The 27,934-nt window shown below is 38.0% G+C and overlaps 1 protein-coding gene across 5 annotated transcripts in view; it reads right to left on the bottom strand.

Moving 5' to 3' along the window:
- Positions 1-27,934, bottom strand: part of LOC129733853 (pyrokinin-1 receptor) — a 100,998-nt gene that overhangs the window by 18,481 nt on the left and 54,583 nt on the right. For 2 of the 5 annotated variants that reach the window (XM_055695406.1, XM_055695400.1), the window contains exon 1: positions 27,907-27,934. This exon is cut by the window's right edge. The exons of 1 other annotated variant lie outside the window; for it this stretch is intronic. The gene's annotated coding sequence lies outside the window, so the exon portion shown is untranslated. Of the gene's footprint in view, positions 1-1,946; positions 1,958-2,949; positions 3,075-27,906 lie in introns of those variants that run through there. 2 more of the 5 variants (XM_055695402.1, XM_055695405.1) reach the window with 2 other exon arrangements.

Raw genomic sequence — 27,934 nt, 5'->3', positions numbered from 1 at the left:
TATATTTTGACTTAAACAATTTTCACTTTCACTTTCAGGTTTTTATTTTAGGTGTTGACTCTTTGGTGGACGATGTAGAATGATTTATGTTGACGTTTCTATCCTATACGAAACCTACACTAGTTCTACACAGAGTGACGCAGAGAGAAATTCAGTCGAAACAGCAACACGGTTTTTTTATGTATCCACCAAAATATTTTTCTGGCAGCCCCTTTTTGCTCAAGTTCCAGTTGACTTCAACGGAGTGTTGTTATTGTCAGAGTGAAAAGATAATTATTGTATTTAAATTTAAAACAAGTTCGTTTGATAAAGTTTGATAGAGATAGATAAAATGAAGTGCGTTTTGTGTAATAACAAAAAACAGTAAGGAATGTGAGTTTTTTCGGTTCCCGAAGAATCCGATTGTGAGGAAACAGTGGATGGATTTTGGTTGCCTCCCAGCAGACTATTTCATTGACGAAAACACCCGACTTTGCAGTGTTCGTTTGGTTTTTCTGGTTTCAGACTCTGCGTCACTCTATTTTTTCACTCTGGTTCTACAGTGTGCGTGAGAACAGTGGAAACGGAGCGTCCGTGCGTGATAGCCGTTGTGGTAGCATACCAGCCTGACTGGTCGAAATAAAAATATTACATATGATGTAACAGAGTGATATACGATTTTATGTTCAAAAGGACGCCAACTGCAAACGCCATCTGCAATGAGAATGGCTCAGAAATATGTGTAATTGTGTATGTATGCGCTGAAGACTCAGGACCGAATCCCATGCGAAGCAGGAGAAAACAAAAATCCAAAAACAAAAAAAAACATTTTTTTCCTAGAAACTTCATTTGTGCGGAAAAATAATAGCCATTTCACTGGTTTTTGTCGTGTAAAGTGCCAAAAATGGTGATTTTTTGATATTTTTTGATATTTTTGTATGGGAGACCCCCTAGGGGGGTAACACTAGCATGGGTGGGTCGGCCCTCCAAAGTAAGTGGGGGTCGGTCATACATTTGGACTCGATTGGGGCACTCTAAATGGGTCAAAACAGGATTTTTTGAAATTTGACCTTTTGGGTACCTACACGTTAGTACAAGGGACATCAGAATTCATTTTAGAGGTATGGTTTTTTGAGCAAAGTATCTTATTTTGATCCCTAGAATCCGAAAATCATATGTGCCTAAGAGATTTTTTGATCCCCTACAAATCGAACCGCCCTAATATTTAACATCGTTTGCAATCAAAAACTCAAAATTGCAAAAATTTGAGTTGTGCCAGTATTGCACAAAGCCGACGATATGATAAATAATTCGGCTTTCAGCTGTCGTACGTTACAGCTTGAATTTCTCTCCGTTGAATCATGGATCTATTACTCGCGGATCAAGAACAAAAATTGATGATTCATTCCAAGCATCAAGCGATTGCCTTTTTGATGTCATTTTAATAACGGTGAATGGTCTGCATGACGCCACTAACATCATTTGATGTATTCAAATTCATTGAGACTTTCGATTAGATGGATGAATTAAACTAATAACCAATTATGAGAATGAGATTTTTAAAAAGCTGCAAGTGATGCATTAACTTGTCTTTTGTGGTTAGGTAGGGGTCGGGATCATTAGCTTCGGTCGTTTCATCATCAACACCTGGCAAGCTATAGTACGCACACTGTAGCTCCATTCCACCCATGGCCAATAACTGTGTTTTCTTGTGAGCCCCATCAGTTACATTGGCAGCAGCCATCACGTTCTCGAACCATCTAATCCACATTTTCCAAGCATTCCTGACTTCGGATGCCGGGAGGTGTCTGTATTTAAAATGGGGAAGATTATACGACGCGGGGCTGAAGAAGTTTACATTTTGGTGCACAACTTGCTGCTCATTATTGATTTCCGCATAAATTTCGCTCATCTAATATTCCCATCGCACATAGAAATTAAAAAAATAAAAAGAGAAAAAAATTTACCATTAGTGCCGTAAATTTATACTTATTAGCCATTATGATTCTAATTCTGAAGACGGTTCTCTGATCTTGTTTCACTATTTTGCATCATTGTCACCTTTTTTTCTAGTAATTCATTTGTATAATCGCTTCTCATAACGACAACCATAACTTCTTTTTTTTCCAAACCGGAGTTAAATCGGTTTCAATCAAACCGGAATTTAATCGGTTTCGTGTAAAAAAAAATCTCTTCAACGTGCATTTCAAGTCAGTTTAAATTTTGAACCGGAATTCAATCGGTTCCATTCACACTAGCGATGTAAACTTTCTCAACCAATATTGAATCGGTCGCATCTAGAGCACTTTTTTTCAATGTAATCTTTTCAACCGTAATTTAATCGGTTGCCGTCGTAACAAAAATGTCAACCGGAATTCAATCGGTTACTCATTAGGCTTTCGACACAATCACTTTTTTTCATCACTTTTCTGCAAAACTGGCAACTCAGTAAAACTCGACATTGTGGCTCGCTCTACATAAGCTCTTTACATTAATCACTACACCCCAACAGATCTACATAACTGTGTGCAGCTCTCCTGTTTGTGTATTCCATTTTTCTTTAAGTTTGTTATGTACACATGTGAACGCTATCCGATGAAAGAGTGATAGAGAGCAAACGAGAAAAAAAACACTACACTCTCGAAATGGCACACTCATACGATGCGATAATCAGGGGAGCTCAGCAGTAGGCAAACACTACTACAAATAAAGCAGGAAGATTTTTTTTTCTGCTAACCAAAATGGCGGTCTTTTAACTTCCCATGGAATCACATGTCGATCACACCCTTTTTCATAGATTATAATATCAGCCAATACCAGGAACACTAAAAAAAACACACAATTGGCCGTGATATTTCATATAAGCTTGAACTAAACTACGCTTCTTCACAATCCTACGCCATCGTTAAGCGGAGATCATAATGGGTGCTTTTTTTTCACTTTTTCACAGATGCATTACTTTTCATTTACCTTTCATTTATTCATTATTCCTTTAATGAAAATGACCGCGAAAAACTATTCGACCGCACAGTTTCGTTTTTATCCTCGTCGTCACGGTTCGTGGTAGCCAACTTATAGCACGCTTAACCTCTCTAAATAGAACCGGCGTTCGACTCGATAGACGTGAGAAGACTGTTCTTGAACCGACACCAGCCGATGGCAGACTATAGGCCAAGATCATGCGTAGGTGGGAGTATTAGTGAGAGCACTGCGTTAGGGGAAACAGAATAGGGTTTCTGACTAAGTATATAAATAGACACGTCTACCACACAGCAAAAGAAATTTCCCTTGCGACGTTGCTTGATATTAAAGGGGCATTTGATAACTCATCTCATGACTCAATGACTGCTGCAACGTGGTTTCGACAATCGCATTATTCATTGGATCAACGAGATGTTATCGAAAAGAGAAATATCAGCAAGCCTTGGTAGCTCTTATATAAGTGTAAAAGCTTCAAAAGGGTGTCCGCAAGGTGGTGTGATAATCTCACCTACTGTCTAGTCTGGTCTAAACTAACACAATCAGTACTTGAAAGGTTCCTGGAAAATGACATCCACCATTAAAAAAAAAGATTTCCATACATGTTTCTTGTCAACGGACTTGTAAAACCGCGGCAAAGTATATCATTTATGCAGGTTATAAACTATACTCATCCGTTGTTGAATGACGTCGCTTTATTGCCACCACAAGCCGATTACTATTGCAAACGCAATCACTCTAGTTACATACACTCAAACAACACAGTGATGAGAAGTAAGACAAATCCCGCTGCAGGCGACGGTGGCGTAGTACCATTTCATTGGTTAGTTCAGCCATTCGATAGATTAATGTTCACGGCATTACGATACACATCAAGTGAATGTTTCGCAGCACACACGACACAACAAACATTCCCGAATAAAACCACTTCGCGATAACACTTGTATTAAACAAATTCTCTTCCGGAATATCAGGCGAGCGAAAATTTTAACGTCCGAATCCGGCCATGGCCTGCTTCGATCTCTGGTGTGATATCTCCTCTACTGGGGTCATTAATAGTTGATGATCTTCTCAAACAAAATGATGGAAGAAGGCTTTGAAATAGTTGAATTTGCTGATGATATTGTCATTACTGTTTGTGGCAAGTATGATGATATCAGCGCAAACCGAATGCAAATTGCTAACTTCCTCGTGGTGCGATAGGGAAGGCTTAAATGTAAATCTTTCAAAAATCACTATCGTCCCATTTACGCGTAGAAAAAAAATATGCTCAATGAGATTAGGTTAAAAGGTGAGCTTCTTGAACTCTCAGATAATGTCGAATACCTGGGATTCACTCTTAAAAAAACTCAACTGGAAAACACATCTAGAGCAGGCAATAACAAAGCTGCAAATACTCTATGGTTATGTAATAAAACTTTTGGTAAACAATGAGGACTCAAACCGAAAATGATCGAATGGATTTATTCGGCTATTGTGAGACCCAGAATTACCTATGCTTCACTGGTCTAGTGGACAAAAACACGGAAGGAAGGTGCTCAAGATAAGTTGGAAAAACTTCAACGACTAGCCACTCTCTCAATAACGAGTGGAATGAAAAGCACTCTGCTTTTTATGCACTGCATCAATTCATACAATCATCCCATCTCTCAGTTGGTCTCGAGGTACGATGCTGGCCTAACAAGCCAGTTGTCGTAGGTTCGAGTCTTGGCTCGGGAGAGACTGTTAGGTGTCAGTAGGATCGTAGCGCTAGTCCCGTAATTGTCCTGTACACTGAACAGTTGGCTGCGAAGACTGTGTAGAATGAACAGAAGCTCAAGTTCCGAATCGGAATGTAGCACCAAGGCTTTGCTTTGCAATTCAAACAACTAGAAGCCCAAAAGAGTGCTTCACGGATCAAAATATCATTAGAGCTCTTTGAGGCTGACTTAGCGGGTCATCTAAGTATTCTGAAAACTATTCGTATCAATCCCTAAGTGATCAACAATGAAGACTGGATGGAGAGGAGATACACTTTTGAAAGATGATTTCGAATGTTTGAACCTGAACGTGATATTTGGGAACGCGGTGGTCCTGATCACCGTCCAGGATCAATCATTTTCCACCCAGATGGTTCAAAAAAGAACAATCGAGTGAGAGCAGGGGTAGCTGGCCCAGGAATAGACATGTCAATTCCAATGGGCCAATGGCCAACTGTCTTCCAAGCTGAAGTCCAAGCAATATTACAGATAATTACAGGTATTCAAACGTTCGCATTATTTCCGACACTCAAGCGTTAAAGGCTTTGAAGTCTGCGACGGTTCAATCACTTCAAACGCTGGGTAGTAATAATCAAGTAGACTTATATTGGGTTCCTGGTTACTGTGGTTTAGATGGAAACGAAAGAGCCGATAAACTGGCAAGACTTAGATCGTCTCATCAATTCATAGGACCAGAACCCTTCTGTGATCTATCCGCTTCTTCCCTTAGAATGGAACTAAAAGCATGGGAAACTCTTTCTGAGATCCAACTGGACAAACACTTTCATCGGTAGGCAGTCGAAGCGGTTTATCACACCGGACGTTTCTATGAAAAGAAAGATTTGAGCACGTATACTAGTTTAATAACAGGGCATTGTCCGAGCTGTTATCTTTTGAAGGTTATGAAAAAACTTCAAGATGACACATGTCGAGAAAAAAAAAGACTCGGAACATTATGCTGATGTCCGGCAATTTCATCAAAAGATATAAGTTCTTCAAGAGAGGGCTACTGGAACCCTTTGAAATCTAGAGAACAAATACCAGTACGGTTGTGCGATTCATACGAAGGGTAATACCAGACTGGTCTAGTGGACAAAAACACGGAAGGAAGATGATTTTGAGTAGTTTCAAAAGTTTTTACGAATTTTATATTCTCTTCTTGCTGGTCTTTTGACTGCCTGTTGATTGCTTCACACGACGATGATTCTTGGACGAAAAAAAAACCTTGCTTATCATCTTTTTACAAATTATCGTTATTTTTTTCTTTAAATGTGATGAAGTGTGGCGTTCTTCATTATTTTTTACATTTTTGAACTTTCCAAAACAAGTTTTTTATAACGATCTCACGAGTAATCAATAGTTTCAACGATGTTAGAAGGTGATGACAGTTGGGACTACTTTTTACAATTTCATCGGTTTTTGACGATTTCCTGGCTACTGTGATGATGCTCCGCTTGTTGCTGGTCGCTTCGAATGGCACAAAAGAGAAGAGCAAACAACTGGCTTCATTAGAGCTGTTTGAATTGCTGCTGTTTATTACACAGTTGAATAGTGTAGCAACAAAGCAAGAAAGATTTATTAGTTTGTTGAACATACATTTTATTGCCAAACGATGAGCTTTCAGAGTTTACTTTTGTTTTATTGCTTGTCGAAGCTCTGAGATTACTTTTTTATTCATTTTGCCCTTCAGCTTTTCAACTAAGTTGGTCCCACTATTGTGGTCTGAAACTTAAAATTATAAACCATTCACCACACATCAATGATTTCGATAAATAACGATAAAAATGACGAAAGAACCCTGGACTGAAGATTACAAAACCGACAGTAGTCCAACAAAAAACTCATTTGAATTAAATTTTTCGTTGCTGTCATATTGTCAACCACTCAAAGTCACCGCCTGCTGATAAAAATCAATGCTGGTGCTTATCTGGGAGTCTTTTTTCGACATGCTCCATGACTCCCCCGGTCTAGCGGTCGACGATTGCTGCGATTCTCTGTGAACAACAATAATAAAACCACTTGGCGGTTGTGAGTGATTTTCGCACATGCATTGAACATTTTTACCAGAATTAAAACCATCAAACAGTAGGATTATTTTGTTCACTTTTTCAATTAATATTTTGTGTCTCACGCTCAGGAAACAGCGTGCATGGAAGCAATTAAAATCTACTGAGTTACTTGAAAACTGCCTTTGAATATGCTGACTCTGTACTCTGTACATGTTGTGTATCACAAATTATCCATCAGAAGCGCATGAATAATTTAAACCAGTTTTTGTTAGCTTCGCTATGGATGAAATTCGGAAAAGTGAAAGCTGAAAGCACGTTGACGGCTTTAACTTCCATTTCACCCGAAATATTAAACATTAATTCTCTTAGTTATATTTGTGTTCTAACTTTCTTCTTCGAGCAGTGTTGATGTTAACTTTTGTTGGAAATGGTTTTCATGCTTCGCAATAAAGCACTTAGTAACTCCACCGGCTTCTGTTATTGGATTCAAAAAAAGACTTTGTGTCCTTCTAGCTACGTTCCACCCACTGTTGAACTGTTGAGCATGCCTTTTTTCTTCGTCTCTTCTGAGAATAAAATCACGAACCTGATGCATCCCCTCGTTTAACAAAGAAGTTTCTAAACACGTCGGATTATTTGTACCCAGCACGGTCTCTTATAAACCGATTATTTGAAGCGTTATTTTAAAATACGGTTATTGGACATTTGATAGGTTTGATCCTATCCGGCCGTGACTTTTGGCGCCCTTCTACACTGAAACACAATGACTATCGATTGCTATAAAAAGTTAAACTGCCAAAAAAAAAATCTTTTTCGGGCACATGTGCAGCTTCACTGGTGCCATCGGCTATCGTCGTCCTGCACTTGACAACCAGTCATGGATTGCTGTGCTCTTCTGTGAGCACAAAAGAGCTACTCTTGCATGAAAAAAGCGTTGTTTGCACTTTCACCGAAATTGGAAACGTTGCTTTTCCATTTTACGATCGAAGTAGTTCATTTCCCCAGAGCAAATAATATAGGCACTTTAACTAGAAACCCACAGCGCACGTGGGTTGTCTTGGAACTTCAAACTAAGAATATTTAATGATGTTACTTATTTTGGTGAAATTAGAAACCCATTCATCAGAGCGATTAGACAGGCGCCTCTTTTATTGTGCATCACAAAATATCCACCTAAGCACAGCATGAATAAATTAGCTTCTCTTGTAAGCTTTTCCACCTAACATCCGGTTCATCATATAGGTACACACTGTTTAGCAGCAAATTATCATCAGCTTCCAGGAAGCGAAGCAACTAATTGCTTATTACAGTACGCTCAAGTGCACCCCCTTCAAGACGAGTCGAGAGTCCACTTAGGAGAGTAAATATTTTGAAGCCAGACAAAGTTCTTCAGTTTGAAACTGAGCAGCAATTCGGGCACGCAGTCGGTAAGGAATCAACCAATTCTCATTAATCACCGGCTGAAGTGTACCGACCCGGGGGGTTTTGTTCTTATCTGATGAGACTGATATAAATTTATCTTGAAACAAAACGGATAAAATTCGGTTCCTCTTGAAAGAAGCAAACAGCATCTGTTTGCTTCTGCGGTAGAGTAATACGGGGCAAAAGTGCTTCCGCTTGCTTCCTCTACTTCGAGTTGAGATTCGGTCCTTGGAGAAGTTTCCGAATTACTCTGAAGTTAATATCGTCTCCATCTCACAGCTTCAGGGAGAGGAAAAAAACCTGAACGTACTTTACCACATGCAGCGTCTGTTCATTACAGCATCACTAACTCGTATGTCGTATGGCTGCCTGTCTGTATCGGTACAAGTGGGTTCTTCGCAAAAGTACTTGTTCAGCATGACTCCGGAGTTTCATTGTATCGATTAAATAAAACTTCCTCGTTATTATATCCCTTCAAGTGTTACAATAAAGCATCCGCATAACCACTTGTTTGTTGATTTTTGAGAGCAGGATTTTTCTCAGTGTTTCAACTTGTTGAAAAAACAAAATGTTCGACGAAGAATTTTTCACCTCTCTCGACTAAGCACTCTTTGATGCGTGTGCGGTTGCTTTAATCTGTCTGTACCTTGCCGGGAGGAGTTCGAGTGAAGCGTGGAAATGGCCAACAAGCAACCTTTTGTTGTCCGCAAACACTGGCTGCTGATAAGAAGGGTGGCGCTTCTCTGTTACGGTCAAGCTTCTTCCTTTTATTTCAAGTGGGGGGAATGCTTCGAAAAACGACGGGATGTGTGGGGGCTGCCCCAAATGATGGACCGGGAAGAGAGTAATTTTATCGATAAGAAAATTTTTCCGGCGAATTCTTGACCGCCGGGTAATGTAACGTGATTGATACTGTTATATCCGAAAGTTATAATACATTTTCGCTAGAAATATATAAACATTTTTAACAGTAAACAAATAGTGGTGAGCGGGGTGGAAACACTCTAAGCAGAACGATGATTTTCCTCATGAATTTTTTCTAGCGTCGTTTTTGATGTGGATCTAACCGCAAAATGCGCTCACATTATTACAGATGTGGACAGATTTTCCATGAATCAATAAATCCAATCAATCAATTAACAAAAAGGAGTTTTCCGGACAGGATTAAACCTATCACATTTCCAATTACCGCCTTTTAAAATAACGTGTCAATGTCAAAAAAAAATTCCATACACAGTGTCTCCTGTGCCTGAAAAAAAAAACAACATTAATTACGAAATGCATATAAGGATCCAACTGTTAGATGATTTTAATCTCGGTGAAAACAAAGACAACGTTTTTTTTTCATACATTTGTAAAAATTACTCCCAGCTGTCGTTCATAGCAGATCACAGCAATCCACGACCACCGAAGGCGGGGAAATGGCGAATCCGGGAAAACCCCCTCAGATTGACACCTGCAGGCGTTGAGCAAAACAAAACAAATTTTGGTTCAACTTATTAGATAGCGGAAAACTTTGAAAGCTCATCGTTTGGCAGTAAAAGTACACTGAAATAATCTCACATGTTCATATTATATGGGAGTGTTATAAATTTGCACTATTCTGCCGTGAGATGACATTATGACGTAAATCCATTTGATCAGTTTTCCAGTACGGGCCACATAAATATATTTCATGTAAAAACAAATCATGCAGAACTTGTCGAAATCTGCTCTGTTCATTCTACTATGTATAGAAGCATGATATGAACAGCTAATTCAATCTATGCTCAACGTCACTTTTGCATGGAAATCAAGATTTTTTTTCAACGATTTGCTGCATACCTGACGTTGTGGTTGAGAATGCGCGCAGGAGGCCATGAGAACATTGGTCAACACGCTGCAGCAGTTGTTTTGTTTTTTTTTCATCGTTGAAAACATGAGTTCTAAAACGGCTCTTGCGTCGATTAGAGATTACGGTTCAGATTTAGATGAAGAGTTTTCTGGAACAATTGAGGAAAATGCAGGACTACCGACCTCCAGTTGTAATAGCAGCGGAAACGAGACTGATCTGCCAGGTACGTGGAACCTAACGAAGAGGAAGAAGGCTCAGATCAGAACTATGCAAAAACGAATCAAAACCCATCGCCGGATTGAAGCGGATTGTGAATGTGCCCTAGATTGCTCAAAAAAAATAAGTCGATACAGAAGAAATCAATTAAACTCTTTTTACTGGAAATCATCTTTGGAAGTGAGACGATCGTTCATCTTGAAACATTCCAGTCGACATTCTGTAAATCGTCATCGAGGTAATAAATACACAAGTATTGTTTCTCGGAAATATTCGTATTCGTACACTCTTGCAAACGAACATGGGTTAGACCAAGCGGTGTGTTTGGGATTTTTTCTCAATACGTTGGGATATCCAATCACTAGCAGGTAATTTGAATAAAAATCGGTGTATACTGAATCTTGAGATTAGCTCTTCAGAATAATTGAGCTAATTTTTATCTTTTCCAGCAACTTCGTTTACAGAACACATGACAATTATGACCAACGACAATCAAATGTCGAAAAACGTGGGAAATATAGCAGGATCAACCCAATGGATGAAGCTGTAAAGAACGACATCATGTCGTACTCGCCTACGATATCCCATTATCGTAGGGAACATGCTCCCAACGTTCTGTATCTGCCGACGGATTTAACTTGCCAAGCTATGTATGATTCTTTCCATGACAAACGATTAAAACAATCTCTCGAATCGTGCAACTATTCATTTTACAATAAGAAGCTAAATAAAATGAATATAAGGTTCACGAAATTGGGGCATGAACTGTGCGAAAGATGCCGCGAAGCCGAAATACACATGAAATTGGCTAACCACGTCGTTCAAACCACCGGTGAATCTGATTTCCTCGAAGAAGGGTATCCTGAGGCGGACCGTTGCGCAGATTCTAGTGCGGATGATGAAGAAGAAAGCAGTGTGAACCCTCCGGAGGATTGTGTCAAATGTTTGCAGTGGCAGGAGCACAAAAATGTGGCGATTCGGTCAAGATGTGAATATGACAGAGATAAGACTATGTTCAACGGGCTGGCTGTATCTATAGATTTACAGAAAGTATGTTAAAATAATTTCAACTGTTCCTTTTTTTTATTTTCGACTTTTTTTCAGGTGATTCAGCTGCCAAGAATGGAAGGTTTCAAGGAGGTTATATTCTCCAGACGTATCATCGCTATGAACGAAACCTTTGCACCTTTGGGAGGCCAAAAGAAAGGTCCAACGCATGCTGTCGTCTGGAACGAAACAATTAATGGTCGGAAGGCATGCGACATTATTAGTTCTTTTAGTTTTTATCATTTTTGTCATTCTCAGGAAATTCTTGATATGACCCGACGACTCTTGTGCTATGTTTCCCATCGTTTTGATGCATCATTTTACTACATGTATCATTTCTTGAGTCAATTTTAGAGTAACTTACAAAACATGGTTGTGTCCAATAAACGATTTTTCCGTGTTTATTTGGATACTTGACGTGTTTAAGTAAAAAAAAAGATTGATTTTGGTTTTGGCTTTATGACATAGCAAACTAAAGTGTAAATCACTCGATTTTGTGCTGTAAATTGAACCGAAATGTCTGCCACGTTTCATGTCAATATTGTGGAAATCTTCCAGTTTCTTCATTTGCTTTTCACATTTGACCTCTTTTTGTGTCACTCTTGCGCGTTTCTTATAATATTATAATTGTAATATTATAATTGTTGCTATTAATAATATTATAATTGTTGCTATAGTGCGTGTTGACGTGTTGTTATTCGTTGCCGTGGAAAGCCGTCAATACTTAGTAGTTCAGTAGTGTAGTTTAAAAAATGTCGGCGTTGGAAAATCTCATCGATTCGGTGACCGGGACTGCAGTTGCATTAACCGAAAACAAATTTTTATGCATGTTTCGTTTTCTTGCTGGGACTGACTTGCGGTTTTGTTGAACAAACCACTATTTTTTATCGGTACATTTGAAAATATACTCAAAGATGGGCCAACATAATAGCAATGGGCAAGATCTTTTCGGGTCAATTAATCAATTTTTTATATCGATTTATTTGCGAAAGATCTTTTACTGAATCGAGGCTTTGGATGGCAAGATCGATTTTTTCCCGTCCGAAAAATAAATACAGTCGACGTTCGATAACTGTAAGTCTTTTAACTGCAACGCTTTTTAACTGCAAGACCGATAACTGCAACAACTTTGCAGTTATCGGACCGCAATCCGTCATATCTGAAGTCAAAGTCAGAAACATTTAAAAAGGACTTTTCATTTTTCTCGATTTTTTTCGGTTCCGTTTACTTGTTGCCTCTTCATTCTAGATGGGAGATTATAGATCTCCACTATTAATCAATGAAGCCAAATCACCATGTTATGTGGTTCACTTTCCGTAATTATTATAAGAGAAAAAAAATTCCTTGTGCATTGTTTGGCTAGCTTTCACGTCACGGATCCTGCTGACATTGATGTTGCTTCTACTTGCGTTACGTCAGCGGTTCCGAGCCTTCTGTCAAAATTTCATTCATGAATTGAGCTCAGAAACGTTTCGTAAAATGGTCTTCTGTAGTGATGAACTTTATCTTCGCCTACATATTGGTTATGTAAAGTAGTTACTAAAACGCAATAAATTATGATGCGGAAATATGACTATCAAATTGATTAGTCAAAAAGCTTACCTATTTTAGTTTTCTGCTATTTTTTGCTACTATGTACTTCATTGAAAAAATACATTTCGACATCATTGAAAACAAAAATGGTAGTGACGGACCCCCCTTTAAATTTTGGCATGTGTCAAGTGTTGCAGTTATCGAACGGCATTCGATAACTGCAATGTAAACATGTTGCAGTTAGCAAACGACGACTGTATGTGCAAAAAGGATTGAAGACAAGTAGTGATTGCATTTATTGTTGCCAAAAAATGTGATCAGAAAAATTTGTCAATTTTTTCAAGGGGTTGACCATAAATGAAAAATTCTCGACTACTTTGTGATAAGGTCGTATGTCTAAACGTAAACAAAACGAGTGATCCCTTGTACTTCACAAGCATAGACATACAACCTTATAAAGTACTCCAGAATTGGCTAAAATTCAATAGACATGAAATCGAGAAAAACGCATTTCAAATGTTTTGCTGGTTCAAACAATTGTGTACGTCCATGACAACTTTTTTTCGAGTTTCATTTAGAAGTACTTTTTACTTTTCGAGTTTTATTTGAAAGAAGTGTTCTAAGTTTCGTCCTCAGGAACTCGATTTCTCGATTTCTTGGATAACACCCGGACTCGACGTTTTATACATTTCTAATAACCCGTTCACATGATGTAATATCGCCAATCTTGATTTCGAACCTCATACTCTAAATTTCCCGTGAAAACTAGATGTATGGGTTCCAATTTCAAGATACGCGATATCACATGATATCTGTGAACAAGACATAATACATTTGGCACAAAAAAAACTATTACAAACTGTGCTTTGTGTTTTTAACCAAATACTCCCGAATTCCGATTGAGCTGAAATTTTGCATTGCATAGGATATTGAATTTACTATTTCGGATATTAGGCAACATTATTTCATATTTGCTACCTCTGCAAGTGCACTTTTGAGAATTGGCTTCTGTAGGGACGTTATTTACTATAGCAATACTCAGAGGGAGATATATGCGGAGAGAATGTTATGAGCCAAACGAAAATGTCCAAATTATAGAAATCGGGTATTTATTTTCACATGTCTTTCATGTTCTATTGCAAAAAAATTAATTGAGAATGCTCCGAAATTGCTTTAGCACAGTGATTTTTAACTGATGGTTCACAAACCTTTTTGTATGGTGAACAAAAAAAATGATCAACTATGGTGAAAGTATATAAACTCAAACAAACATAAAATTTAACACCTTCACGGTTCTTGTGATGACTTTATTATTCCCCAGGACTTCCACCGTCACTATCATTTATACGAGTCGAATGAAAAAGTTAGTCAACATTACGCTTTGAGAAGAGATCTGGCACCTCTGACATGTGAAACCTAGTTGCCAAATAAGCGGTTTTTTCATCACTTATCTCTCTCTCTCTCTCTCTCTCTCTCTCTCTCTCTGAGTATCTCTAGTTTAATATCGTTGTGGGTGTTTACTATCATGAAAAACTGTTGTCCCGATTTAGGTATACATGGTATATCCACCAATTTTTTGATTTAGGTAAAAGTGGCATATGCGCCGATTTTTGCTCGTTTACTCAAATGTTGAAAAAGCAGAATTGAGTGGTCGTGTATATGCAGTGCTGCTCGCCATTTTTGTTTATGGGATGAGCGACAACGAAAACTATTAGTAGAAAAAAAACCGCCAGAAGAGTACACGTGGTACAAGAAGATGAGTAGAAACTAAAAATGATCCAAAATTGAGCTCAGAATCGCCGAAAGGTGCTTCTAAAGGCCAGGAAAGGCCAAAATAGAAAATGATCCCAAATTGAGCTCAGAATCGCCAAAAACGCATTCTAAAGGCCAGAAAACGTCAAAAAAGAAAATGATCCTAAATTGAGCTCAGAATCGCCAAAAAACGCACAGAATGGCCGAAATCGCCTTCTTAAGGCCAGAATAGCCGAAAAATGATTCTAAAGGCGAAAATATTAAATGATCCCAAATTGAGCTCAGAATCGCCGAAAAGTGCTTATCAAGGCCAAAAAAGGCCAAAATAGAAAATGATTCCAAATTAAGCTCAGAATCGCCGAAAAGTGCTTCTAAAGGCCAGAAAAGGCCAAAATAGAAAATGATACCGAATTGAGCTCAGAATCGCCGAAAAGTGCTTCTAAAGGCCAAAAAAGCCCGAAAAGAAAACGATCCTAAATTGAGCTTAGAATCGCCGAAAAGTGCTTCTAAAGGCCAGAAAAGGCCAAAATAGAAAATGATCCCAAATTGAGCCCAGAATGGCCGAAATCGCCTTCTAAAGGCCAGAAAAAGCCAAAATCGAAAATGATCCCAAATTAAGCTCAGAATCGCCGAAAAGTGCTTATTTATTTATTTATTTATTTATTTCGTCAATCATATATGTAGACTGGTTACAATAATTTCAAAACTATACACGAACATAAAACAAATTAATTTTGTGTCCTCAGCCTCAAGGACTTGAAATACTGTTTTAGTTTATACCGGGACATCGTAAAGTCAATGGCTTCGCAGTGTTGATTATAAGCATTCATCATACTATTTATAGGTCCATTTTTTGTGTATTCCGTACGATGATGGTTAAGAGCAAATAAACTACGGTGTCGAAGTTGTCGAATGGGTGCATAAAAGTTCAATTTAGAAAGAAGTACTGCTGAGTCAACGTTCTGCGAAACGATATCGTTTACAAATGAAGCCATCGCGTACTCTCGCCGTTCTTTTAATGTTTGAATGTCAATCAACATGCAGCGTGCTTCATATGACGGAAGACGATGTGCGGTCCAACCTAGCTTACGAAGAGCATATAGTAAAAATTGCTTTTCTACTGATTCTATTCTTTCTTCATGTACGCCAGGACGAGGAGACCACACAATGCTACAGTATTCCAGTATTGACCTCACATAGGCAATATACAAAGTTTTGATAGTGTACGGGTCTTGAAATTGTAGCAGAAGCGTTTGATGAACCCTAACATGTTGTTTGCCTTGTGTATGATAGTGTTATAGTGGTCGATGAAATTAAGTTTAGAATCTAAGATTATTCCTTAATCCCTAACTTTATCACATTTCTTCACATTCTGATCCCCTAATGCAATTACAATTTTGGGCGTTGTTAGTTTTCTGCTAAAGGATATTACATTGCATTTTTTACATTTAATTCAAGTAGGCTTTTCTTACACCAGATGTAAAATGTGTGGATTTCATTCTGAAATACGTTGATGTCTTCTTGACTTTTCATTTCCAAAAACAGCTTCACGTCGTAGACATATATTAGAACTTTAATATTTTTGAGGATGAAGGAAATAACGTTTACGTACAAAATAAAAAGAAGTGGTCCTAAGTGGGAGCCTTGGGGAACACCTGAAGTAACTTGAATGGGATTTGACTTTTTTCCATTAAATTTTATTATTTGTTGCCTGTTTGTTAAATATGATTCGAGCCACTTCAGGAGACCAGACTCAATTCCAATTTTTTGCAGTTTAAAAAGTAGCATTGGCCAATACGATCAAATGCTTTGCTAAAGTCTGTATAAAGAGCTTCAACATGGTTTCCAGTATCCATTACATTCAATGAGTAATCTACGAATTCAAGTAAATTTGTGGATGTAGAGCGGCCTTTGAAGAAGCCGTGTTGTTTGTCAGTTATTCGATTTTTGACTTGAGCAAATATCTTTTCATTGACAATTGCCTCAAAGAGTTTAGGTATGCAAGAGATAATAGCGATTCCACGATAATTACGTATGTCAGATTTACGCTCAGATTTGAAAATAGGCACTATAAATGAGCTTTTCCATATATTTGGGAAGACTCCAGTTTCCAACGACAAATTGAACAGCCGTAACAAAGGAGATGTAAGTTCCTTCGAAAGATTTTTCATGAGTGCTGGAGGTATTCCGTCAGGTCCAGGTCCTTTGGAAGGGTCCAAATTTCTCAGACCCTGCAAAACATCCTGTACCTGAAGTTGGTTGACACCAATGTTTCTTGGATATTCTGGATAAAATGCAAAATAATCGCGGTCGCGATTTTTTTCGGAAAATGTGGTATAGATTTCCTGGAAAAATTTTGCAAAGAGATTGCAATTTTTCTCCGAGTTATCACCAACATGTCCATCGAGTTGCATTATTGATGGAAAATTGTCTGATTTTAGTTTTGTTTTGACGTAATTGAAGAAGTTCTTTGGACAAGACTTAATTTCTAGTTCAGATTTTGTATTGAATTCTTCAAATGCATCACTGATTGCAAAGTTCAGTTGATCACATATTTCCAAGTAAATTGCTAGATTTTCACTGCTATTGTGCTTTTTGAAAATTTTATCAGCTTTTTGTTTGCGGTTTTTTAATTTTTGACGTGGGACACGTCTTTGTTTACTATACTGGGATGCATTCTGTAAAATTGGAAATGAAACGGGCAAATGTTGCGTCAGATTTCAAACGCTAATAACAGCATAACCACATGATGGATAACAATAACCAATATGTTGTTGGATAGATAAAATGTATAACAATTTTGTAATGTGTTAATTATCACTCTAATTTCATTGCTAAGCGGTAAAATTGATAATAATTTTAATAACAAATTTACGCGAATAATGAACCAATTACATGCGAGCATTCCTAGCACAGACGACGTGAATGGACACCATCCGTTCCCTGTGATATTCCCTGTATCAATTTCGAAATAAAAATTAACAGAGTCTCCCCGTCCCAATAGGTCAATTTATTTTTGCTTCCATGAGCTTAGACTAATATGATGTCTCGAAGGTAAAAGTTTTCCTAAAAGTTTGAAACAATACCCATCCTTGAACAATCTCTAAACCTGCGTGTTAGGTACTGTAGAACCTAATAAAAACTGATGTCTTGAAAGAAAACATTCCAGTAAAAGCAACAGTACCAGTGGAGTATAGAACCGCAGGTCTCTCGTCGTCTATGATTGCATTGGTACTCTTCTATTCGTACTGCAGCAGTACTATTCGTATTGCAGTGGTACACTTTTGTTCGTACATTTCTATTCGTATGCAATTGAGGAAAAACTACAATGCTGCTGTTGATGGTGATTGAAAGTTTATTTCATAAATATGATTGCCATGAATTACTCAACAAGAATTGTAAATTTTTGCAACGGATATTTTTTTAATTTTATCTTCGATATTCACTAAATAATCGTGACCGGATAGTATCGAAAGAGTAAATTCCTAAATATATACATTTATAGAAGAGTAAGAACCTGCGAATGCTTGTGATTTTTTAGTTTATTTAGTAAGATTCGTACAGAATCTCTTTTTATATTTCAAAATTGTTAGATGATATACTATTATTCTAAGCTTTACCATAATAAACGTATATTTCCTGTCTTCGTAATACAGCGAATGTAGTTGCAGGCAAACGAAAAAATTGTCAAGCAAAAAATAAAAATGTACCGTGCTGGATCGAAACCCGTACAGTATCGAAATCCGTACACCTTGATGTTTTTCTTCAGTTTTAAGCATTATAAAAGTGAAAATTCATATGATAGTTACATGTACATATCCGTTGAGTTGTTGGCCTACTGTTAAATTAAACTATGCGCCAGTAGGCCATGAAATAAAAATATTAAAAATGAAAAATCAATCGTGTATCGGTTTCAGTTATCATTTCGTTGTATCGTTAGAGAATTTACTAAGGAAACGTTCTTCAGATAAAAACGATTTTCAAGTGGGATATAAGTGTTTTACTCTGTGAATCTTTTTAAAATTGATGGAAAAGGTAAGTCTTTGTCATTTTCGAGCTGTATATTGTCTAATAAATAGTGTGAGTTGTATTTATTCAACAAAAACTGTGCCGTACGGATTATGATTCTTTTTATTTGCTTGAATCGAAATCCGTACAGCGTGTGCATCATGCATATTTTGTTAAACTTTCTTTTTGTTTTCAGCATATAATGGAAGAAAACAAGTATAAATATACGGCAATCAATTTTAAACGAGCTGTGACTGAGGTGCGCAAGGGAAAGTCGTACCGGGAAACTTCGAGAGGTTCCGGCGTTCCGGTTACTAGGAAACGCTACGAAAATTGCACTATTTCAGCTGATTTAAAAAACTAGAAAACAGTGTGAAACTTTAGAAGCCAGTTGATCCTCAAAATATACTTATTCGGTAATTTAAAGATAAATTATAAATAAAAGATGTTCATTTTGGTACTTCTTCATCTATACGGAGTTTGATTTATTGTTGTATGGACTTTGATCCAGTCTATATCGCGTGTGTGCGGATTTCGATTCAAAAGTGTACGGGTTTTGATTCAGACAAAAAACTGTGTACGGATTTCGATTCAAAACATGTTCTATTTAAACATGATTTTTTCGAGTTTCGGAGTGATTTTAATCATTTTGCTGGAAAATAGTGATAAAATATAAGTAGACCTATAACTAAACATGTCAGTTTAAAGCAATATGTGATTTCTTGATTTTATATTGACCGTCGAAGATTATCATGTGCTTAGGTGTACGGATTTCGATCCAGCACGGTAATTGTGGATTTCTACGATTTTTTGCTGGAACTTGTTAGGAATTTTGTTCAAAATATTTTCTTATGTTTTCCAATTGATGAACCTTTGTAAGGGCTTCCATATTATTTTGAAAGTAAGATCCATACTATAGATTTGATTTAGTTAGAGTTAAATAAGACAAAACCATTCATTATGATAACGTAAGCATTATCGGATTTGGTTTTTGAGGATATAGAGATAATACTGACTTTGACGCATTATGAGAAATTCTTGGTGCTTCTTCAACAAGCACGATATGCTTGTGCCTTGTTAAATACATATTTTTTTGCACAAAAAAAAATACAAAAGGCATAATATCGCCAAATATAAATGAAATTTCTTCGAGTGTTGTTGAATATATTCCAAAAATTGATTTCTAGGGGAGGCTGAAAATAAACACATTGATTCTGTCTGCAGACTCTGTATATTTTGTAACAAAAAATCTCCTAATTACAGTGTTTAGTCCCACGTCACCATTTCATACAACCCTAGGGCTGTATACCTTGTAGTATTTTATTTGTTTGTTAAACCAGACTGGATGTTTAGTGTTAGCGTGGCGTCGTTTTTTCTTCAATGGAATCTCTTGAGAGATGATGTTGTACAGAATTTTGTAAAAGACGCTAACAGATGATTCGACGTTTCCTTCATCTCTAAAAATTTGTTGCCAATTGACACAGTTTAATTTGTTTTTAATATTTGCATAGTTCGCGAGTTTGAAATCAAGGACTTCCTCATACTCACAGTCGTTGGGTCTTTGATATTCATGTAGAAATAAAGAATATTCAATTGCTGTGTGAAAATTTTCGTTTTTCCACAGTGGGTTAAATGATTCGGTCACACAGAAATCTTCATGGGTATTTGTTAAGAGTAGGTCCAAATAGCAATTTTCACGGTTTCTTACATGGTTAATCTGGTTCAAACCTAGTTTAGCAATTTCGTCAAACATGAAGTGCAAAGTGATGTTATCTCCAACGACTAGGGGGTAGGATGCTTTCGTTTTCAGGGTCCAAGATTAAGTCAGCGGTGTTTTGATTGAAGTCCCCATAGATGTGAACTTTCACTTCTGGAGGTAGTTCAGATAAAAAATTTTCTGCGCAATTAAAAAACTTTTCATACGTAATATAATTAGCATTATGTGGAGGAAAGTACACAGAGGCGAATACGTGTGTTTCACCTGCTATGTGCGATTTTATCCAAATGGGCTCGAATTCTTTGAATTTAGGTGCAGCAACAGTTTCTGAATTAAAATTCACAGAGACCGCTATGAGGACTCCTCCGCCTGACTTCTTTTCGGATTCTTGAAGATTCCTGTCATTCCTGAATACATTAAACATATTTCCAAAACTTTCTTCACTTTTGACACTTTGGGCTCAGAATCGCCGAAAAGTGCTTCTAAAGGCCAGAATAGGCCAAAAAAGAAAACGATCCTAAATTGAGCTCAGAATCGCCGAAAAGTTTTTCTAAAGGCCAGAAAAGGCCAAAATAGAAAATGATCCCAAAATGAGCTCAGAATCGCCAAAAAGTGCTTCTAAAAGCCAGAAAAGGCCAAAATAGAAAATGATCCGGAATTAAGCTCAAAATCGCCGAAAAGTGCTTCTAAAGGCCAAAATAGAAAATGATCCGGAATTGGGCTCAGAATCGCCGAAAAGTGCTTCTAAAGGCCAGAAAAGGCCAAAATAGAAAATGATCCCAAATTGAGCTCAGAATCGCCAAAAAGTGCTTCTAAAGGCCAGAAAAGGCCAAAATAGAAAATGATCCAAATTAAGCTCAGAATCGCCGAAAAGCCCTTCTAAAGGCCAGAAAAGGCCAAAATAGAAAATGATCCGGAATTGAGCCCAGAATCGCCGAAAAGTGCTTCTAAAGGCCAGAAAAGGCCAAAATAGAATATGATCCAAAAATGAGCTCAGAATCGTCGAAAAGTGCTTCTAAAGGCCAGAAAAGGCCAAAATAGAAAATGATCCCAAATTGAGCTCAGAATCGCCGAAAAGTGCTTCTAAAGGCCAGAAAAGGCTAAAATATAAGATGATCCCAAATTGAGCTCAGAATCGTCGAAAAGTGCTTCTAAAGGCCCGAAAAGGCCAAAATAGAAATTGATCCCAAATTGAGCCCAGAATCGCCGAAAAGTGCATCTAAAGGCCATAATAGAAAATGATCCCAAATTGAGCTCAGAATGGCCGAAATCGCCTTCTAAAGGCCAGAAAAGGCCAAAATCGAAAATGATCCCAAATTAAGCTCAGAATTGCCGAAAAGGGCTTATAAAGGCCAAAATAGAAAATGATCCCAAATTGAGCTCAGAATCGCCGAAAAGTGCTTCTAAAGGCCCGAAAAGGCCAGAAAAGGCCAAAATAGAATATGATCCCAAAATGAGCTCAGAATCGTCGAAAAGTGCTTCTAAAGGCCCGAAAAGGCCAAAATAGAATGTGATCCCAAATTGAGCCCAGAATCGCCGAAAAGTGCATCTAAATGCCAGAAAAGGCCATAATAGAAAATGATCCCAAATTGAGCTCAGAATGGCCGAAATCGCCTTCTGAAGGCCAGAAAAGGCCAAAATCGAAAATGATCCCAAATTAAGCTCAGAATTGCCGAAAAGGGCTTATAAAGGCCAAAATAGAAAATGATCCCAAATTGAGCTCAGAATCGCCGAAAAGTGCTTCTAAAGGCCCGAAAAGGCCAGAAAAGGCCAAAATAGAATATGATCCCAAAATGAGCTCAGAATCGTCGAAAAGTGCTTCTAAAGGCCCGAAAAGGCCAAAATAGAATGTGATCCCAAATTGAGCCCAGAATCGCCGAAAAGTGCATCTAAAGGCCAGAAAAGGCCATAATAGAAAATGATCCCAAATTGAGCTCAGTATCGCCGAAAAGTGTTTCTAAAGGCCCGAAAAGGCCAGAAAAGGCCAAAATAGAATATGATCCCAAAATGAGCTCAGAATCGCCGAAAAGTGCTTCTAAAGGCCAGAAAAGGCCAAAATCGAAAATGATCCCAAATTGAGCTCAGAATCGCCGAAAAGGGTTTATAAAGGCCAAAATCGAAAATGATCCCAAATTAAGCTCAGAATCGCCGAAAAGTGCATCTAAAGGCCAGAAAAGGCCAATAGAGAAAATGATCCCAAATTGAGCTCAGAATCGCCGAAAAGTGCTTCTAAGGCCAGAAGAGGCCAAAATAGAAAGTGATCCCAAATTAAGCTCAGAATAGCCGAAAAGTGCTTTTAAAGGCCAGAAAAGGCCAAACGAGAAAATGATCCCAAATTGAGCTCAGAATCGCCGAAAAGTGCTTCTAAAGGCCAGAAAAGGCCAAAATATAAAATGATCCCAAAATGAGCTCAGAATCGCCGAAAAGTGCTCCTAAAGGTCAAAATAGAGAATGATCCAAAATTGAGCTCAGAATCGCCGAAAAGTGCATCTAAAGGCCAGAAAAGGCCATAATAGCAAATGATCCCAAATTGAGCTCAGAATGGCCGAAATCGCCTTCTAAAGGCCAGAAAAGGCCAAAATCGAAAATGATCCCAAATTAAGCTCAGAATCGCCGAAAAGGGCTTATAAAGGCCAAAATAGAAAATGATCCCAAATTAAGCTCAGAATCGCCGAAAAGTGCTTCTAAAGGCCAGAAAAGGCCAATAGAGAAAATGATCCCAAATTGAGCTCAGAATCGCCGAAAAGTGCTTCTAAAGGCCAGAAAAGGCCATAATAGAAAATGATCCCAAATTGAGCTCAGAATCGCCGAAAAGCCCTTCTAAAGGCCAGAAAAGGCCAAACGAGAAAATGATCCCAAATTGAGCTCAGAATCGCCAAAAAGTGCTTCTAAAGGCCAGAAAAGGCCAAAATAGAAAATGATCCCAAATTGAGCTCAGAACCGCCGAAAAGTGCTTCTAAAGGCCAGAAAACGTCAAAAAAGAAAATGATCCGGAATTGAGCTCAGAATCGCCAAAAAACGCACAGAATGGCTGTTACTGGGCCCATAGTGCCATCATAGTGGAGTGAAACACGTCGGACCTCTGATAAGAGATTGACAGCTTAGAAACTTCCGATAGTGTTGAGATAAGAAAGAGAGAAGAAGTTCAGAGTTGGAAATGAAGAGAGATATATGTAGAAAAAGATATAGTCTAGAGTTGGTAGAGTGACAACGTGCTTAACATAAAATTTATAATCTTACGAAACCAATTTACCCTCCGTATTTTTTTCTCATTGATATTTGCTAAATTCATTAAAGTGCTATTACGCAAGTAAAGTTTTAGGTAGTGCGAAGATTAGCAGGTACCGTTTATTTAGTTAAGAAATCTACTTACCGCTAACACTAAGAAAGTTAACCTGAAAAAAAAAATAATACTTACCTGTACACCTATAGATTGTCGACGTTGTAACCTTCGGTAGACCGGAATCTAGAATTGTTGGAAGAACACTGAAAATGTAAGAATAAATTAAAATACTTACCCTACCCTTAACTAAAACGAATAAATAAATTACAGCTTTGTAGCTGCTTAGGAAGCAACTGAAAAACAGTGTCTATTCTGTCTGCCGTGTTACAACAGGTACATTCTTATCGAACGCTCCTGTAGTACTTTCTCGACTAGGAGAGTCTATCGCAAACCGCTCAAAACCGTTTAAGATAGATCGTCACGGAGAATCGGAACGAGTTCTCCGAGATTTTAAATCCACCTGCTGCATGTATACTTTTCACCTCTTCTACCAGTTGCACTGCTTCGTCCACCGTATCAACGCTGTCCAAAAAATCATCAACGTAGTGGTTGTCAATTACAGCAGACGCCGCTCTCGGGTAAATGTTCTCGAACCGCCGTGCGTTGTAATTTTTAATATATTGAGCGGAACATGGGGAACAAGTCGCCCCGAACGTCGCAACGTCCATCACCCATATCTGCACGGCATCTTTGGGGTCATCTCTCCAGAGAAACCGTTGGAACTGTTTATCTTCATTGCGTATCCTGATTTGGTGAAACATTTCACATATGTCACCGCAGATGGCAATTTTCCTTTGCCTGAAACGAAGTAAAACGGCCGGCAACGAAGTAAGAAGATCTGGTCCTTTAAGAAGCATGTCGTTGAAAGATATTCCTCTGGCTTTCGCCGCGGCATCCCAGATGAGGCGTATTTTTTCAGATTTCTTTGGGGTGGTTACTACACCTAGTGGTAGATACCAACTATGTGAAGGGTCTGTTGTCTCCAGTTCCACTTTGGTTGCTCGGTGTGCGTAATTTTTTCGTTCATAATCGGCGATTTGTTCCCTAACTTTTGCAGCCAGTACTGGTTCACGCGCTAGTCGTTTTTCTAGGCTATGGAATCGCTTTACTGCTTAGGAAGCAACTGAAAAACAGTGTCTATTCTGTCTGCCGTGTTACAACAATGGCCGAAAACGCCTTCTTAAGGCCAAAAAAAGCCAAAATAGTAAGTGATCCCAAATTAAGCCCAGAATAGCCGAAAAATGATTCCAAAGGTCAGAGAAGGCCAAAATAGAAAATGATCCCGAATTGGGCTCAGAATCGCCGAAAAATGCTTCTAAAGGCCAGAAAAGGCCATAATAGAAAATGATCCCAAATTGAGCTCAGAATGGCCGAAATCGCCTTCTAAAGGCCAGAAAAGGCCAAAATCGAAAATGATCCCAAATTAAGCTCAGAATCGCCGAAAAGGGCTTATAAAGGCCAAAATAGAAAATGATCCGGAATTGAGCTCAGAATCGCCGGAAAGTGCTTCTAAAGGCCAGAAAAGGCCATAATGGAAAATGATCCCAAATTGAGCTCAGAATCGCCGAAAAGTGCTTCTAAGGCCAGAAGAGGCCAAAATAGAAAGTGATCCCAAATTAAGCTCAGAATAGCCGAAAGGTGCTTCTAAAGGCCAGAAAAGGCCAAAATATAAAATGATCCCAAATTGAGCTCAGAATCGCCGAAAAGTGCATCTAAAGACCAGAAAAGGCCAAAATAGAAAATGATCCCGAATTGGGCTCAGAATCGCCGAAAAGTGCTTCTAAAGGCCAGAAAAGGCCATAATAGAAAATGATCCCAAATTGAGCTCAGAATGGCCGAAATCGCCTTCTAAAGGCCAGAAAAGGCCAAAATCGAAAATGATCCCAAATTAAGCTCAGAATCGCCGAAAAGGGCTTATAAAGGCCAAAATAGAAAATGATCCGGAATTGAGCTCAGAATCGCCGAAAAGTGCTTCTAAAGGCCAGAAAAGGCCATAATGGAAAATGATCCCAAATTAAGCTCAGAATAGCCGAAAGGTGCTTCTAAAGGCCAGAAAAGGCCAAAATAGAAAATGATCCCAAATTGAGCTCAGAATCGCCGAAAAGTGCATCCAAAGGCCAGAAAAGGCTAAAATAGAAAATGATCCCGAATTGGGCTCAGAATCGCCGAAAAGTGCTTCTAAAGGCCAGAAAAGGCCAAAATATAAAATGATCCCAAAATGAGCTCAGAATCGCCGAAAAGTGCTCCTAAAGGTCAAAATAGAAAATGATCCAAAATTGAGCTCAGAATCGCCGAAAAGTGCATCTAAAGGCCAGAAAAGGCCATAATAGAAAATGATCCCAAATTAAGCTCAGAATCGCCGAAACGCCCTTCTAAAGGCCAGAAAAGGCCAAAATAGAAAATGATCCCAAATTGAGCTCAGAATCACCTTTGTGGAGATGCAGAGGTTAACACAGTCTGCGAATAGCAAAGCGCCTACCTTTCTTTCCTCTTCCCACCTGATTGCGAGGACGTAGCCGGCGCCGTTATTGATCCGTTTAAAACATTGAATCACTAACAAACTTGTACAATTAGAATGGTTGGCCACTCCCAGCCCCAATCAGGCGGTTCACTGTGCAATTTTACTGATTCGGATCAATCACGGAGTAGCAACTGTTGATATGTGCAGTCAGTTAGGCTAAGCAAAGCTAAGCTATTTTTATATTATTTCAATGTCATAACTTTGTCGTTCGACTGCAATTCTATGCGAATTTCTGTGGTGTTTTCACTGCAATTCTCAATAGGTATTAGTTTGTGTTGTTTGTTCATTATTTTCGTGTGAACTCAGCGTTGTTTTTGCGCCATGTTGTGTTATTTCCGTGTTATTCATATATTATCCTAATGTCATTCCTATGTCCATTTTTTTCTGATTTTTGTATTATTTTTTGCCATACTGGTTTTGTGTTTGAACGATTATGAACATTCTTGAACAACTTTGTATTTTTTTTTTTTTTTGATTATTGTACATGGTTTCCTCATTTGCGTTTTGCTCGTGTCACTCTTACGTGTTTTTTGTGTAATTTTTATAACTTTAAGCCTAAGACCACATAATTGTGTGAATGAAAGGTAGTCAAAACAAAACCTTCTCTTGTTTTATCGCTCACCGGTATATTTGTATTATTTTAGCCTTTCAAAATTTTTCTATATACATAAATTTTTCCATTTTAATATCAATTAACAGTTACTAATAATTCTGTTTTGTTTACTATTTTTTATCTTGATTCGTTGCTTCTTTGATTTTTCTTCTCCAAGTTTTAAGTGAATCGTAGTCGCGAACGATCCATTGTCCTGTTGGTTGCTTTAATTTTGATTGCAATTTTCCCAAATAAAATATAACCTTACTGCTAAAAACTAAGTAAAAATAAATATTTTTATGTGAAATGAAAAGCGCGCCACGGATTAATAAAACCAAATTGCTCTTTGGTTTCTTTTGCTTAGCTCTCGTGTACCGTAATACAATATGTTCTATAAATTATTTATAATCTTTCTAATTTTTGTTAACTGTAATGCAAGTCAAGCTGTTTTTAATTTTAGTTCAAACAGTGAATGTGGGGTTGGCGATTGAAAAATGTACTAACTGGGAAAATAGTTACTCAGAAGTTTTCGAAAAATATAACTCAGCAGGTGGGTGCCATAGTTTTCGAAAAATTCTAATCAACTATTTCTCCCTGTTAGTACATTTTTCAAATCGACAACCCCACATTTTCTGCTCGAATTGAGATATAGGTATTTATAATATGAGTAAATAAACAGTTTCAGGCTTTTTCTGCGAGACGCCAAGAATGTATAGAATCACAGTAGGCGTTTGCTGCCAGGCGTCAGCGTCAAACAACAAAACTCATTCGAGGTTGGCAGCCTTTTTCTAAACGGAGTCTAAAGTTCACAACGGAAGATACGGCGGAAATGGCAATTCTACATCTAAAAAACACATTTAAAAGTGGCTAGTCTGAGAAGTTTCGAGCAGTTTGTAAGGTAGGAAATCTAGAGGCAAAGAACCACTCAAGAAAGCTTTACGAGAATTAACTTGGGTGAGTACCGGACTTTCCTATTTTGTTTTCATTCTGACATCTCGGCTGTATGAAGTAAGAGCCAAAGGAAATTCACTATCGTTGATCGGCATCGCGCTGTTCGAGTTGCAACACTTGATGGCGCCGTCGTTTCATTAAGAGTAGACCAATCGACTTAATTTGCTAAGTCCCTAAGCTTCCGGCAACGCAGTTGCTTTCTGTTTTGAGGTCAGTAAAATCTTTAATTCACTTTTGATTTGCGTTGGTTCAATTCAATTTAACGTTTCCAGAGTAGAAGTAATTAAACCTAATTATTGTCTAATTTATCAAACAAATACTCACTCGAGCAGGCCTAAATTCTCAGCTATCC

This window comes from Wyeomyia smithii, chromosome 1, assembly GCF_029784165.1.
Source record: "Wyeomyia smithii strain HCP4-BCI-WySm-NY-G18 chromosome 1, ASM2978416v1, whole genome shotgun sequence".
NCBI classification, from domain to species: Eukaryota; Metazoa; Arthropoda; class Insecta; order Diptera; family Culicidae; genus Wyeomyia; species Wyeomyia smithii.
This window is presented reverse-complemented; position numbering and strand designations above follow the sequence as displayed.